Source organism: Panthera onca, chromosome B3, assembly GCF_046562875.1.
Source record: "Panthera onca isolate mPanOnc1 chromosome B3, mPanOnc1 haplotype 2, whole genome shotgun sequence".
NCBI lineage: Eukaryota > Metazoa > Chordata > Mammalia > Carnivora > Felidae > Panthera > Panthera onca.
This window is the reverse complement of record NC_138344.1, coordinates 18,707,563-18,723,105: the sequence shown is the minus strand read 5'-3', so window position 1 is coordinate 18,723,105 and position 15,543 is coordinate 18,707,563. Positions and strand designations below refer to the sequence as shown.

Sequence of the window (15,543 nt, the reverse complement as noted above, 5' to 3'; positions counted from 1 at the left end):
AGTCTCTGACCTTTGGGTGTAAGTCAATTTGTCACACACTCATGAAGTCCTATTAGTGGTCAAGGTGACTGATGTTGGCTATCCTTGGCCATTCAGAGTATCCAAGAGCCCTTCTGAGTTAGCCCATAAACGAAGACCAAACTAGTGATGCTTGGCGTGATGAGTTCCCAGCCTGTAGCTCCACCTCTTTAAGTGAACACATAATGTGTCTCCAAGTAAGCACAAAGTATCATGAGTCTAATTTATTTTTTTAACTAGAAATATTAACAGATATAGCAAGTTCCACATATAAGTGTACGGCTTGATAGATTTTCATAAACAGCATACCTGTGGAACCAGTAACGACATCAAGAAACTACTGGCACCCCAGGAGTCCTGCTGGGATCCCCTCCTGGTCACTGTCCACTTGTAACCATCCCAAATTGCGACAACATAGACTAATTTTGCCTGGTTTTGTTTTTTATAAAGGGAATCATTAAGTATGTGTTCTTTTATGGCTGGCCTCTTGAACATTATTTGGAAATGTGTTCAAATTTGGTTTTTAAATAATTGCCAATGAAGCGCCTTTCAGCTATTATTAGTAACAAAATACCTTTAACCCCTCAAAATTGTCTTGGCATTCCCAGCATGCTAGGATGGTGAAATTGACAAACTGGTTGAAACAAAATACAGACTCAAACAGGTTATGCAGGGCCTTGTGCAATTGGCCCCAACCTGCTTCTCCAGCCTCACCTGTCGGGTCTCCCCCCACCCACTGTCTTAGCAGCACAACCTTTTGTCGTACATAATTGTTCATCAAGCCCCATCTTAAATGTCGGGTCTGTGAAGCCTTCCCCTACTGTTCTCAACCATTAGATCTTAACATGCTTCGTATTCTCTTCACTGTGCTCTTTCCTGTATTGTAGGGTTTGTCCCATTATATTTTAATCCTTAGTCAGTCTTCATTTGCCAAGCTCCTTTTACATAGTCGTTTGTGGATAGCATCATGTCTGTGCCATTATATGTCCCACAAATGCTGACTAAATGGGATAGAGCCCTCTCCAAGGACTTGATAATCTCCTGGAGGAGACAGGTGTGCAGAGGCTTTCCTTTAACACTCACATGGCACTTCCTATGCCAGCCACTGTTTTAAGGGCTCTAATAATACTCGCCATTATGTTGGAGGGCAGGTACTATTATAATCCTTGTGTTGCTGATGAGATAAGTAACTTGGCCAAGATCACCCAACTGGTAAAGTGGCAGAGCCCAGAGAATGGATTGAGGCAGTTTGGTTCCAATGTCCTCATACTGTTCTCCACGATCTCATGCTAGAAAGGGATATTGGGGTCAGATCATCCACGACCTTCGGGGCTATGCTAAGGAGTTTTGATTGTTTTATAGGCAATGGAGAGCTATTGAGGTTTTTGAGTAAATGACTGGTTTTGTGTTTGAAAAAAAAAAAAAAAAGGTGACTTCCATAGCAATATAGTAGCTAGGCGGACAAGCAGCAAGATTAGAAAGAGTCCTGCAGGAGTCCCACTGGAGTCAAGGGCAGTGGAAATGGCAATGAGGCAGCAAGTCCTGGCTGAATGCCTGCATCCAGCTCTCTCTCTCCAGAGACCCACTACAACAAGAGTAAAGAGGCAATGAGACACAAGGACTGACTGAGCAAACCTTAGAAAACCAAATTCTTGGCTGCAATGGAGAAAGTTGAGCATCCTGATTACCGGGTGAATCTCCCTGAAGACAGGAGTATCGAGCATTGCACTGTGTGCCAGGGGATGGTTGAAAGCCTATTTGAGAATTGCCTCTAGACCCTCTGTCCAATTTCGTGTAGCTAAACCATTGTGCTCTCTCTCAGGTATGTAAGAGGCTTATTTCCCAGAGAGAGTGAAACGGGGACTTTGGACTAGGGAACACCAGGCACAGCTGAGGATAGGCATATCACACTGAAAATGGGATTAAGTAGACACACTGAAAGTTGAGAACCTCTGTTGTCCCCCGCCTTCTCCCCCACAAGACCAGATACCACTTTTCTGAGGAATCTGACCAACCCAAGAAAAAAGACCTAAAGCTATATGGGAAGGTTCCCCAAAGAAATTTCTCACCAAGTCACCCTACTCTGAAGCCCACAGTCACAAACCTCACCCAAATGCATAGACCTTCTGATGGGCATGTTCAACTCTTAAGTATGAGTGAACAGCCAAGGATCATCAGGCATTTGGGGAAAGTCTCTAACATGGAAGAGAGGCCAAAACAAACTAGACAGATTAAGCTGTTAGGAAGTTAATCTATGAATATCCTCAGAGATAAATGGTTATAGAGGATATTACACTTAAATTTTTTTTCATATAAATGAATAATATGATAGAAATGAGGGGTGCCTGAGTGGCCCAGTTGGTTAAGCATCCGACTCTTGATTTCAGCCCAGGTCATATCACAGTTCATGGGTTCAAGCCCTGCATCAGGCTCTGCTGACAACATGGGCCTGCTTGGGATTCTCTCCCTCTCTCTGCCACTCCCCATTTGTGCTTTCTCTCTCTCTCTCAGAATAAATAAAATTAAAAAAAATTTTTTTTAAAAATATGATAGCAGAAATAAAAAACTCAACAAAAATGTAGTCAAATTAATTTGAGGAATTCTAGAAAGTATAGCAACATGACAAAGAAAATGGAAAACAGGAGAGAGAAACTATAACAAAACTTGAGGACCAGTCCACAAGTTTAAACAACAGGATAATGGAAGTTCCAGAAAGAGAAGGAAAAAAGGGAGACAGTACTAAAATTCAAGAAAAATTTCCAGAACTAAAAGACTTGCATCATGAAACAATATTTGCATATATAACTGAAAAGAAAAAAAAATCTAAATTTTTAAAAGGGGAGACAGGACCAACCAGAGAGACAAGTGCCATTTTTTCACTTGTGTGGCTGAAGATGCTGCTGTTCATGGAAATAAGGAAGTAGAAAGTCTTGTGAGGAGGGAGACAGATTCAGTTTCCCCTGAGCGACTTCACACACTGTCCCCCACACATGTTGATGTCCAGCAGACAGACAGAAGTCCCATGTTGAAAGTTAGAATGGCCCTCGGCAAACATGGAGGGCAGTTGCACACAGGTCTGATGAAAATCATGGGGCAAAGTGTGATTGCCCTGAGACTCAAGTGAGGCTGGAGAAAAGGCCTGGTGGAAGAAGAAAAGTGACAGGCCAAGGACAGGAGAGCAAGAAATACCCTGAGGAAACTCTGAGGTGTTAGGCAGGGCTTTGAGAAAGAAAATGCATATGGCTCTGAGTATCTCTGAGAAGAAGCTAATGGGCGCTTTAACCATTAGGAGGCTGTTGGTGAAGTAGGAAAGAGGGATTTGGTTGGACCAAGTATGCACAGGAGAAGATGGAGAAACCTCAGGGACAGTAGTTTTCAACACATTTGTACCATCTCAGTAGTTGGAATTTTTGGTGGCATCTTTGAAGTGGTAGAAATGCTGAAAAGCAAACTATCTGAGTTAACAACAATTTGAACACTATCCCCAGAGGCAATGTTCTTGCCACCAAGCATCTCCTCAGGCTCTGGTCTGACCTGCTGCTGCTCCTCCCACCTCTTCTTGGCTGCATTCAGCCTACTCCTACTGCCCAGGTGTTGGGAAACTTGACCTAAATACTGAACCTTAATGGGTCTTGTCATTTACCACAGTGTATAAAGTTGTCTTGCTCTATTAAAATGTCTATTTTAAAACTGGGGTTGATAAAATGCTTTTTCTGACTATATTATCATAGCCCAAACTAACAAACCAAGTCTAAGTTTTTCTTGATTATGGAGCTGAACAACGCAGATCAAAAAGCCCTTACAGTTAACGCCATGTATCCCGTCCTAATTACAAAACCCACTAGGATGCTTTTTTTTACGATCTGGGAAAAACAATGATTCCTCTCTAAATTTCCCATTGACATTGAGCTATACCAAGTAGTTTGACGCAAACTAATACAGTTACTTCCCACACTGGGTAAAATACATGTTTGTGGAGAGCTAGTATTGCTTGTACTTTTCCGCTTGGAACTTTAGCTTTGTTTGCAAGGAAAATACAGTTGTTGGTTTTTTGGTTTTTTGGTTTTTTTATACTTAGAAGAACTGAGAAATGGAAGGTGATCAGGGTATGATTTCCTTCCTGGTGAGAAAAGTTCAGGTATTTTTAGTCTGGCTTCAGACAAGAGTCCACCTAGTCATTGAAAGCCACAGAGTTTAAAACATGCATCTATATTAAAGATATCTTCTAATGTGCTTGAGATTGTCTGTGGCTTCATGGCAGCACTTGTTTTTTTAAAGGCTCTATGTCTCCCGTCGGCATATTTCTCCCTTGAGTCTCATGAGACGAACACACCAACAGCACATTTATGATTGCTTATGACTTTGTTTTTTTTAAGGTATTCAATACGTTGTAATAAGGACTGGTGGCTTTCCCAGAAGCTACACTATTTTTATTTGGTAAGAAGAGAAAAGTATATTTTCTATCTCTAAATTGCTAGGTGTTTTTTTTGTTGTTGTTGTTCATTTCTGAAAACAAAACAAAAGAGTAGTATAGCTTTCTTGTATAAAATAGAATTGGAATTTTGACTGTCAAATCTCTTGTAAATGACAAAATTCTTTCTGAGTTTGCTTAATTTCTACAATAAAGATATTTCCCTTACTCTCTAGATTGTTGACAAGTAAATCATTTTTGATGTCATGTGGCATCTTTTGCTTGAATATGGCATATGCCCTCTTAATTGTGTGTCACTTTTGATATGTATAAGGAATGATTTGATGATTACATGGAAGGGAAGATAAGTGGTAAGTGGAAAATAATATTAGTTGGCAACAGCTTTTCTACCATATGGGTGAGTCTCATTACAAACTAATAGGAGAATAAAAGTAACATTTGAGAGTAATCACAAATAGCCCAATTCTCTCCAACGTCTGCACGGGCAAAAAAAAGAACGTCAGCACACCTTCAGATGGAGATTTGGAAATGGATCTAGAACAGTACTCTGCACATCCTAGATTGGCATGGAGAAAGAAGAAGCCACTGGGATTCCATCAGAAGCATTTCTTTTAACAACATCGCAAAAAGTACATTAACAAGACTACTTATTTTGTTCTTTAGTGGTCTGTTGTGGGGGATGGAAAAGGCCCATCTCCAGTGAAGATGTGTCATTACAGTGGTTATAGGTCAGTGACGACATATCTACTGCAGGAGACTGGACTGACAAACATGGGGACATGGCATTTGGAATAGTGATACGTAGAACATATGATGCTGGAACCCTTGTGCAGTGTACATTGTCTACCTTGACCCTGCAAATTGAGCTGGGAACCAGCCGGCGAGAAAAACCACTGTAGTATCTAAAGAAAAGTGCATGGGGATCATCCAAGACCAGGGGTTTTGGATGATCTATTATGTGACCTTGACAACTAAACCTTTTGGAATGATTTCTTTGGTCTGACCACGTACAGTTGACCCTCGAACAATACAGGTTTGAACTGCACAGTTCCACTTCTATTTGGAATTAAAAAAATAAATAAATACAGTACAGTACTATGAATGTATTTTCTCAATACATTTTCTTAATAACATTTTACTTTCTCTAGCCCACTTTATTATAAGAATACAGTATATAATACATAGGACATACAAAATATGTGTTAATTGGCTGCTTATGGTATCAGTAAGGCTTCAAGTCAAGAGTAGGCTACTATAAAGTTTTTGGGGAGTCAAAGTTATACATGGATTTTTCTACTGCACAAGAGTCAGCACCTCAAGGTGTGCTGCAACACCACATTTTTCAAGAGTCAACCATATAAACAGCAGACTTATTTTATAATATAAACACAATCAAAAAGTTTTTAATAATCCAAAAGTTATTCCTTTTTATTCAAAGTATGACATACATAGTTTTAACCTTACAGATGATTTTTCTTGTCATAAATTACATCTTTGCTATTTCAGTTTATTCTTCCTCGATGTTTCCTTTGTTTTTTCTTGGGTTGCATATGGGTTGTTAGTAATTTATATTTATTCGTATAAATAATTTGGATTTATGTCTTGTAGTTAATTAGAAACATACCTACTTTTTTTTTAACTATACAAATCATTATCTTTTTATGCTTTCAAAAACCATGTTCGAAAATTCCTTTTTCTAGTCATCAAAACCAAGACCAAAGCCATAAGCATAGACTCCATGCTGTGTAACATTTTGCTCACTTTCACTTCCTTGCTCCTCCAGCTCTCTGGCCATTGCTAATGTCATCTGAACTCATAAACCACATGGCTATTCCCAATAAACTTTTACCCTATGTATCTTCTACAAATTTTACTTTTGCTTTTTACATTCCATTTTATTATCATTACTATATTTATTACTATTATTATATTTATCACTTAGTCTTCATTCTCCTTTCCTCTTCTGTCACAAGTGTGTCCAATGAGCTAATCTTAATTTTGATTCCTCTCCAGGTAAAGTTTCCAGGAAGGGTGACTGGTATATGGCTCTCAGCAACTGAAGGTGGGTATATTTTCTGAGACCTTGCATATCAGACCGTGTCTTCTGGTTGCCATTCCTTTTGTTGACCTAAATGACTTATCTGGGAATAGTTTTTTGTGTTGCAACTTTTCTTCAACCGTTGCCATTTTGCCTCATTGTTTTCTATCCTTAGTTGTTCTGGAGGAGAAAGGCAAGACCATCCTCACTGATTATTTTTAGGGTTAACTGTGATTTCTCCGGTGGGTGCATCCCAGATAATTTCTTGTCCTCAAAAGGTAAAAATTTCCTGAAACTCTGTCTAGATCTGGTTCTCTTTTGAGTACTCTTGTCTAGAACATGTCTTATATAACATCCTAGATATCTTTATGTTGTCATTTGTAGATTGAGTTTCTGCTTTCTTACCTCCATGCTTATCTTCCTCCCTTATCACCTTGATCTTTGTTCTCCAGTGCATTCTGAGAGAACATCTGAACTTTTTACTTCTTTGTACCTGATCTGATTTTCTCCAATGTCAGTTCAACTCATTATCACTTCCAAAGCAGGTTTAAATCTGTGATTACTTTTCCACTTCCTTGAAATCTTTCCTCCATCTCTATTCATATGGTGCCTGTATCCCAACTCCTTGCTTGCCATTTTATCTCATCCCGAGCTCTCCTTGATGCCTTTTTATTTTTATCTCATGGAAAATGTAGTAAGACCTAACAAAACAAAACAAAACAGTAATAATTGAGTTACTTATTATTAAGAACATACATTTCCTAAACGTTTTTGTGTACTTAAATAGCAAAACAGCTATCATTTTCTGAGCACTTAATTTTTACCAGGTAGCATACTAAATACTTCATAGACTTTCTTTCATATGACCCTTAGGACCCCCTGCAAGGAGGAATTATTACCCTCATTTTACTCATGAGGAAAGTAGCATTTTAAAAGGCTATGATAAAGCATTTAAAAGCCCAAGGTCACATATCCCAAAGTTAGTAAATTTTAGAGTCAGAATTTGAACTCAGGGCTGCCTGGCTCCAAAGCCTTTTTTCCTAACCACTACACAATACTGTCTCCTGTATAAATGATTTTCACAAGTTCATATTTTAGTCAAATATTCAAAGAAATAATGTTCCCTCTCTTTTGCTGGAGATTTTTCATAGCTTCATTTTATCTCTATGCTATGTATTGATCTATCTCTGTTAATTCAACCTTGTAATGAGAGATCACCACCTACCTGGGCTTACAGAATTATTCCAGAACTGTTTCGAGCTTCCTCGCCCTGCACCCGGAAGTTGTGGACAGTTTGTAGACCAGTTGCTACTTAACCTCTGGAGAGGTTGTGTAATGGAGTAACAAGGGCGCCGGGTTTGGAATTATTAGAAACCCAGATTAGAACCCCAGCTGAGCTATGTACCAGCAGGACAGCTCGGGCAAGTCACTCGGCCTGTGGTACAAGTCTGTGTTACAAGGTCAGTGTGCCCATTAACAGAAGTGCAGCCTAGGTACAGTACCTGCCGTGAACCTGGCGCCCACACAGGAAGCTGTTGTCATTCCCTTTGCAGTATTCTGATGGCCTGTTGGGCCTCCCCACCCCCACCCCGCCTCCCGCGCGCCACCCCCCGCCCCTCCACCGTGCCCCCTCCAGCCTCGAGGGGCCCTCGTCCCAGGATGCACCGCTGTGCTGACCCCTGGCCCTGGCTCTGCGCACTGGAGTCCCGGCTCGGCTCCGAGCAGAGGAGAAAGGTGCTGGGGAAGGATGTGGCTCCGGGGGCTCTGGGGGTGGGGGTGTACGCGGGGCAGGCTGACCTCCCTGCCGGAGCCGATGCTGCGCAGGCTGAGCCAGGCCCCTGTCCCCACGCAGGCCGAGGACATGCCCTGAGTCCCTGTCCCCACGCAGGCCGGGGCCCTGTCCCTGTCCCCTCTCAGGGCTGAGGTCGTTCCCTTGGTCCCTGTCTCCGCCCAGGCCTTGTCCCCGGTCCATATCCCCACGCAGGCCCTGGCCCTGTCCCCGCGCAGGCCCAGGCTGTGTCCTGGGCCGAGTCGCCTCCCCATCTTGCTGCAGCCCACTGGTACTGGGCCTTGCAAAGTCAGTTAGGCCCATCCCAGGCTGGAGTGCCTTTGTCTTCGTGGGTTTTTGTGAATCGCTGGGTGGGCTCCATATTTTCTGAATATTAACCCCACCAGGTGAATAGAGATCTGGCCCAGGTTACTGCTCTTTTCTGTGGTAGGGGGCTCAGCAGGGAGCTGTGGACACTGTCCAGAAATGGACTTGAGAGCCTAGACTTGATCCCACAAGCCTATGGCCTTTGTGCCTCTGGCCGGGAAGCCTCTTTGAGTGGGCTTGGTTTTTGTCAGGTAAAAGTTATTATCCCTACTTTCAAAAAATACTGAAAATACACATTTATTTACTCTAAAATTCAGCAAAATTTATCAAGTGTTCAGCATGTGCTTAGACTCAGTTGTAGGTTTCTCTTCCTAGTAGTCATAGTTTGGAGACCAAAATTATGAAACTTGAAGCTTATCCAAATTTGTCTTTTATCTCATCAGAAAATGTCTTTAAATTAACTGAAATGAAGGGGGAAAAAATCTAAGTAGTATGTAGAATTATAGAAAGAGTAAAGCAATCCAATTAGGTAGTTTTGGACCCTATAAATTGTGCTCTGTCACCCCATAATGGGTGAGTAAACCAGTATAGTAGGTCCAGACCAGCATTTTTTAAAGAGTCAATATTAGACTAGAATAGATAATAGATAGTATGGATAAGTATTGTTTTGTGAAACTTTGGTTTCAGTTATGTATATTTGTAGGTATATTTGTATTAGGTCATGATGTAAAAGGTATGTACAAAGGTATTGTGGGTTACATTTAAAAATTAAGTTACTGGTTTAGACCAGGATAAATATGTTACCTATACAGAAAGTACGCTTACAGTAGTAATAACCTATCTTAATAACAATTATTTACATGATTGGAACTGTGGAAGAATCAAATGGTATTTCTGTCCTCATTAGCTCTGTGTGTTTTACATTTACTTTACATGTATTAGCATGGCATGTATCTGGGTATCCGGTCCATCACATTCAGTATAGATCATTCCTGATATGTAAGGAATGGAATGGGAGAATTGCTTCACTATGTGAGATCAGTCACTGGTGGTTAGCAATTATGGGAGCCACAAGCCATCATTGTTACTGTGAAATTATGCATGATTTACACATACCTCTGTTCCTATTGTGTGACTATGTGAGGATCTTTGCTTTACATTGTCCCTGCTGAAACTCAGTGATGACCTGTATTAACAGTCCAAGAGTTTTCTCATCTGTTCTGGTTATTATGTTACTGTCTTGGAAAACAGGACCTTGATGCAAAGCATATCTGAGGCCGAAGTTTTGCTGTTGACAGTCAGGTGGTCTTCTTCTCAGCTTTGAAAAAAAGATTTCTTAAAAATTTAACTAAAATCTGGGGCACCTGGGTGGCTCAGTTGGTTGAGCGTCCGACTTCAGCTCAGGCCATGATCTCACAGTTCATGAGTTTGAGCCCCGTGTCAGGCTCTGTGCTGACAGCTCAGAGCCTGGAACCTGCTTCAGATTCTTTGTCTCCCTCTTTGTCTGCTCCTCTCCCATTCCCTCTCTGTCTCTCAAAAATAAATATATAAATGTTAAAAAAAATTTTAACTAAAATCTGAAGCCCTTGGTGCTCATTATAATAATTATTTTCATATTTTGTATTTGCATTTGTCTGTTGAATGATTGGTCGGTTGATTTTGATTTTAAGGATTTAAATAATGAAAAGTTTGAACCAGAGTTGTTGGGGATAATTTCCCTGTATACAATTTATCCACAAAAGCAACTGATGGGGGGAAATGTATTTGCTTTAGAACTCCACCACAGGGAGTCTGGAAATGACCAAAGAGTGACCAAGGTGGTCCAATAGCCACTATCCCACAGGTGGTCAACATTCTTAACCTCAAGTCTGGGCTTTGTATCTAGTGCCTTGTGGAATAACCAGTCTTGTTCATAAGCAGGCAGATGGGTGACAATCTTGTTCATGGAAATAAGTCTTAGTTGGCTGACTTCATGAAACTTAGTCCGGCTTTTAAAAAAGTTTAGGCCAGACATTTACTTTTAATTTTTTTAATGTTTATTTATTTTTGAGAGAGAGAGAGACAGAGCATGAACAGGGGAGGAGCAGAGAGATAGGGAGACCAAGAATCCGAAGCAGGCTCCAGGCTCCAAGCTGTCAGCACAGAGCCTGACGCGGAGCTTGAACCCACAAACCAGAAGATCATGACCTGAGCCGAAGTCAAACAGTTAACTGACTGAGCCACCCAAGTGCCCCTAGATATTTACTTATAAATGGCTAGTATTCTCTTTTGCAAATGCGCCTTGCAGACAGTTTAATATGATCAAGCAAACTATTGTTATTATAACCACACTTATAGTTGTCATAACTGCTATGATGTAGTATATATAGTATATAGTATGATGTAGTACGTACAACTCCATAGATGTATGAATGAATGAACATTATAAATTATTCATGGAAACATTCAGTGATGCATATTATTAGTTTTTAGTGAAACTTAATTTTTATACCTGGTTTTTTTAAAGAGGAACTAGGGGCACCTGGGTGACTCAGTCAGTTAAACATCTGACTCTTGATTTTGGCTCAGGTCATGATCTCACAGTTCGTGAGATCGAGCTCTGCATTGGACTCTGTGCTGATAGCATGGAGCCTGCTCGGGATTCTGTCTCTCTCTCTCTCTCTCTCTCTCTCTCTCTATCTGCCCCCCCCCTCTTTCAAAATAAGTAAATAAACATTTAAAATAAATAAAGAAAGAAGAACCAACATTTGGTGTTTTTTTCAGGAAAGATATGAAACATCTGCTGTGTAAGTGAATAGAAATCATCCTATCTCATTGAACACTTTGTGGCAGCACCCAGTAGTGAAACAAGTTATGTCACATCTGAATTTCTAATTCAAAACCAGTCTAATGTAAAAGAGGTCAAAAGGGGTTCTTTTTCCTGATGTGAGGTCTCAGTAGAAGGCAGTGAAGGACCCTTTGTAATCAACTTGGTGTACATAGTATTGTGCTCATATCCTTTTAGTGTCTTCCAAAGTGTTAGACCCCAGCATTGGCTGGGTAGCACCGTTGACCTGTGGATAGTCTCCCAAAGAGGGAGAAGAAATGGGTGCTGACATTCAGGGAATGTGGTTGCCTTTCCAACCTTAGGCAGAGCTTGAGACTGAGTAGCTAGAGAGCAGGGGCCATAGCTGCCTTGTTCATTGTGATTTTCCTGTTTCCAGGCTCAATAAATAATTGTTGAAGGAATGAAAATACTGTGGAAGGAGGAAGAGCGGCAGCAGAAGGTACCTATAGCTTAAAACGTAGGGGGAAGGAGTGTTATCAGATCCTCGACTAATATTTATTGAGGGTCTCCTATGAACCTGGTAGTGTTTCCAGGCTATCTGGGCTCATAGGGTGTTTACAGCCTAGTGGAGACAAGGCACATACCTGCATGTGTATGACACACACACTCATCCAGTTATATGATGGAAGGATTTTGTTCTATACTGGTAAGAATGGGGCTGCATATAAAATGGGGCTCATGGTGTGATTCAGATTAAGTGTAAAGGCTCAAGTAAGAGAAAGGGTGATTCAGGTTGATTAGAGAGGCAGAATTTCCCAGAGGAAATGGAAATGGAGGTCTTGGATGAGGAGGGATTGATCACAGGTGGGATGCAAGCGAAGGTCAGAGTGAGCATAGCTACGGGCTCAGCCCAGGGACTCAAGGTACTGGAGTACAGTGGGGATGACAAGGGGATAGCCTAGGTGGGGATCCCATTTTTGAGGGGAGTTTAGGAAATCAGCTGTCATAGAAATTTAGATCGAATGTAACCAGCATAAAGATGCCATAGATTCTGGAGGAAAGAAGTAAGTTGATAAAGGCTGTGTTTTGAGATTATTTGGTAGCAACATGCAGGAGGATGGCTCTACCTCAGGAACCAGAAAGGAAAAGGGAAACAGCCCCCAAGGATTGGGATCTCAGTACCATTCTAGGTTGCACTGGGGTGTTCTGGTCACTGTGGGTGCTTTGGTGGCAAAAAAGCAGCTGATGAAGGGAAATGTACTTGGTTTAGAACTCCATCATAGGGAATCTGGAAATGACCAGAGAGTGACTGAGGTGGTCCGATAGCCACTATCCCACAGGTGATCAGCACTCTTAACCTCAAGCCTGGGCTGCATTTCTGGTGCCCCATGGAATAATCAGTCTTTTGTTCACAAGCAGGCAGATGGGTGAGTGTCTTTTTCATGCGAATAAGTCTTAGTTGGCTGACTTCATGAAACTTAGTCCGGCTTGAAAAAAAAATCATACCCAAGAATTCACAAGCTGAAGAAATGTGCCCATTTTGGGGTGTCTCAGGCTAGCCAAGCAGATCTTCTCCTGGTTCCTTGTTGGCAGGTAGCATGTAGGGTATGGGGTAGGAGGGAGAATAAAGTAAGGGGGCAAAGATAGATGGTAGTCTCCTTGAGGTCAGGGACATTGTCTCCATCTTTATATGTCAAGCACCTCGTATAGTATGTGTGTTGAATAAGTGATGGCTGGATGGATCAGGGGCATTTTGTTTCCCATTATCACACATAACATGGTATTGACAGCCCATGTGTTTATTGAGACACTCATCTCCCTCTTATCGCCTGTTGCTTCCTACCTATTGTTGACACAACTCATATAAGTCTATTCAAAGCACATGGACTATTTACTTTGATGCCCAACACAATGCTGGATAAAGGAGCACAGCTGTTGAAGCTACCAAGCTGTACCTTCACAGACCTAGACAATCAGGGGATTGGTTGTTTGGGGAATGAAAATTTTATTTACCCTTCTGTCTGCTTCCTGATGCCATATTATACAGTCTTAGCTCCTCATCTAAAATCCGCAGCTTATGCTTGCATGCATGTAGGATATGAAATAGTAAATGTTTGAGAGTTCATCTCCTCCGTGGTCCCAATTTGTCCGATGCAGAGCCTATTGTACTCTGTACAGTAGGTTTGTGAACACTTATGCTCATCCATATGAGTGTGTGTCTGTATCAGTTTGGGCAATCATGCTATATTTTTATTCTTGAGATCCTTAGCTCCCACAAAAGATATGATGTGCCTGGCACATGGTATGAACCCAATGAAATACTTGATCAATGAGTTAATGAATAAATGTGTGTGTTCAGAGAATGGTAATGGGTGCTACTTGGAGTCTTACTCAAGATTTAATTGGAGAATCTATGTCTATGTGCATGAAATAAAGTCTATTAAAAAGTAACATAGGAATAAAGCTTATAGATGAAATAAATTAGTAACAGCAATTATAATTATCATCATAGCTAACGTCAACAGAGGTCTTACTATATGCCAGGTGCTCTTCTATGGACATTACCTCATTTACTGTTTTTACAACTCTGAGGCGTTGCTGTTATTTTCCTCATTTTTCATGTGAGAAATCCAACGGGCTGAGAGGTTAGGTGATTTGCCTGGAGTCACACAGCTAATAAGCATAAGATCACATAGTTAGCACAAAGTGGAAACGGGTGTAGCAACAAGAACTTTCTGGAAGAAGCAAGTTGAGATGAGGGCTGCCTGGTCACCCACAGCCACACTTGTGGCCAGGGCCATATGCAAAGACCTTCTGGCCATCTCTCAGTGAGGGCTGTGGACTGAGAGGCAGGCAGCTCACACGACAATGTATGATCTGGCTGGCAGACAGCTCCATGGCCTTCCCAGAGTATGAGCCAGATGGATTCTAAAAACCCTTTGCTTTAAGTACTCAGAGTGTAACAGACGTAAGTCTTTGAGGGAAAAATCTCCCTCTCTCCCAACAAACTCAGACTAGAACTGGCCATCTTCATGACACCCAGTACCCACCTGTAAATTTTGAGAAAGCCCAATGAACTACCTTTGAAAAAAGCAACTGTCTATTGTGGTAGATAGGAAGAGACTCAACCATAAATAACCAAATTAAGTGTACCCACTCAGCATTGAGTGCCAAGAACTGTTCTGTCCCCAGAGGACTCAGCCATGAGCAAGTTAGACAAGAATCCCAGCACTCATGGAGCTAATATTCTGATGGGGAAGATGGGTCACAAACAAGTCAATAAGAGGTCACATGTGTTATATGGTGATGAATGTGATATGAAGAGACCTAAAGCAGGAGAGGGGAAGGAGCTTAGGGGGTGGCACTCAAGTATGAATATATGAGAACCATCAGTTCTGATGATCTCTCTTTCGTTTTCTCACTTTCTCTCAAATTATCTGCCAGGAAATCTTTTAACACTGGGCCAGGGGGAGTGTGGAACCTGGTGAGTGGGGGTAATAGAGACTCAGTTCAGATTCTATGCAGACATTCCTGTATTATTGTGCTTTACTTTATTGTGGTTCACAGATCATGCATTTTTTACAAACTGGAACTTTGTGGCAACCGTGCGTGTAACAAGTCTATCGGCAGGCACCATTTCCCAACAGCATTTGCTCACTTGGTGTCTCTGTCACATTTTGGTAATTCTTGCAACAGTTCAAACTTTTTCATTATAATTATATTTGTTATAGTGATCTGTGATCTTTGATGTTACTCTTGTAATCATAAGACAGCGAACTTGACCAATAAATATGTGTGTTTTGACTGCTCCCCCAACCAGATGTTCCCCCGTCTCTCTCCCTCTCCTCAGGGCTTCCTGTTCCCTAAAATATAACAATATTGAAACTAGGCCAGTTAATAACCCAACAATGCCTTCTAAGTGCTCAAGTACCAGGAAGAGCCATGGGTCTCTCACTTTAAATCAAAACCTAGAAATGATTAAGCTTAGTGAGGAAGGTGTGTCGAAAGCCAACATGGGCTTAAAGCTAGGCCTCTGGAGCCAGCTAGCCAAGCTGTGAATGCAAAGGGAAAGTTCTTGAAAGAAATGAAAAGTGCTACTCCAGTGAACATACGAACGATAAGAAAGTGAAACAGCCTTATTGCTGATACAGAGAACGTAAAACTTTGTCTGGATAGAAGATCAAACCAGCCAT

The 15,543-nt window shown here is 41.3% G+C and overlaps 1 protein-coding gene across 7 annotated transcripts in view; it reads left to right on the top strand.

Moving 5' to 3' along the window:
* Positions 1-8,136: 8,136 nt before the first annotated feature.
* CERS3 (ceramide synthase 3) overlaps positions 8,137-15,543 on the top strand; it is a 122,006-nt gene continuing 114,599 nt past the window's right edge. For 3 of the 7 annotated variants that reach the window (XM_060617806.3, XM_060617808.3, XM_060617805.3), the window contains exons 1-2: positions 8,137-8,222; positions 11,787-11,849. The gene's annotated coding sequence lies outside the window, so the exon portion shown is untranslated. Of the gene's footprint in view, positions 8,223-8,306; positions 8,835-11,786; positions 11,850-15,543 lie in introns of those variants that run through there. The other 4 variants (XM_060617811.3, XM_060617807.3, XM_060617812.3 and 1 more) reach the window with 3 other exon arrangements.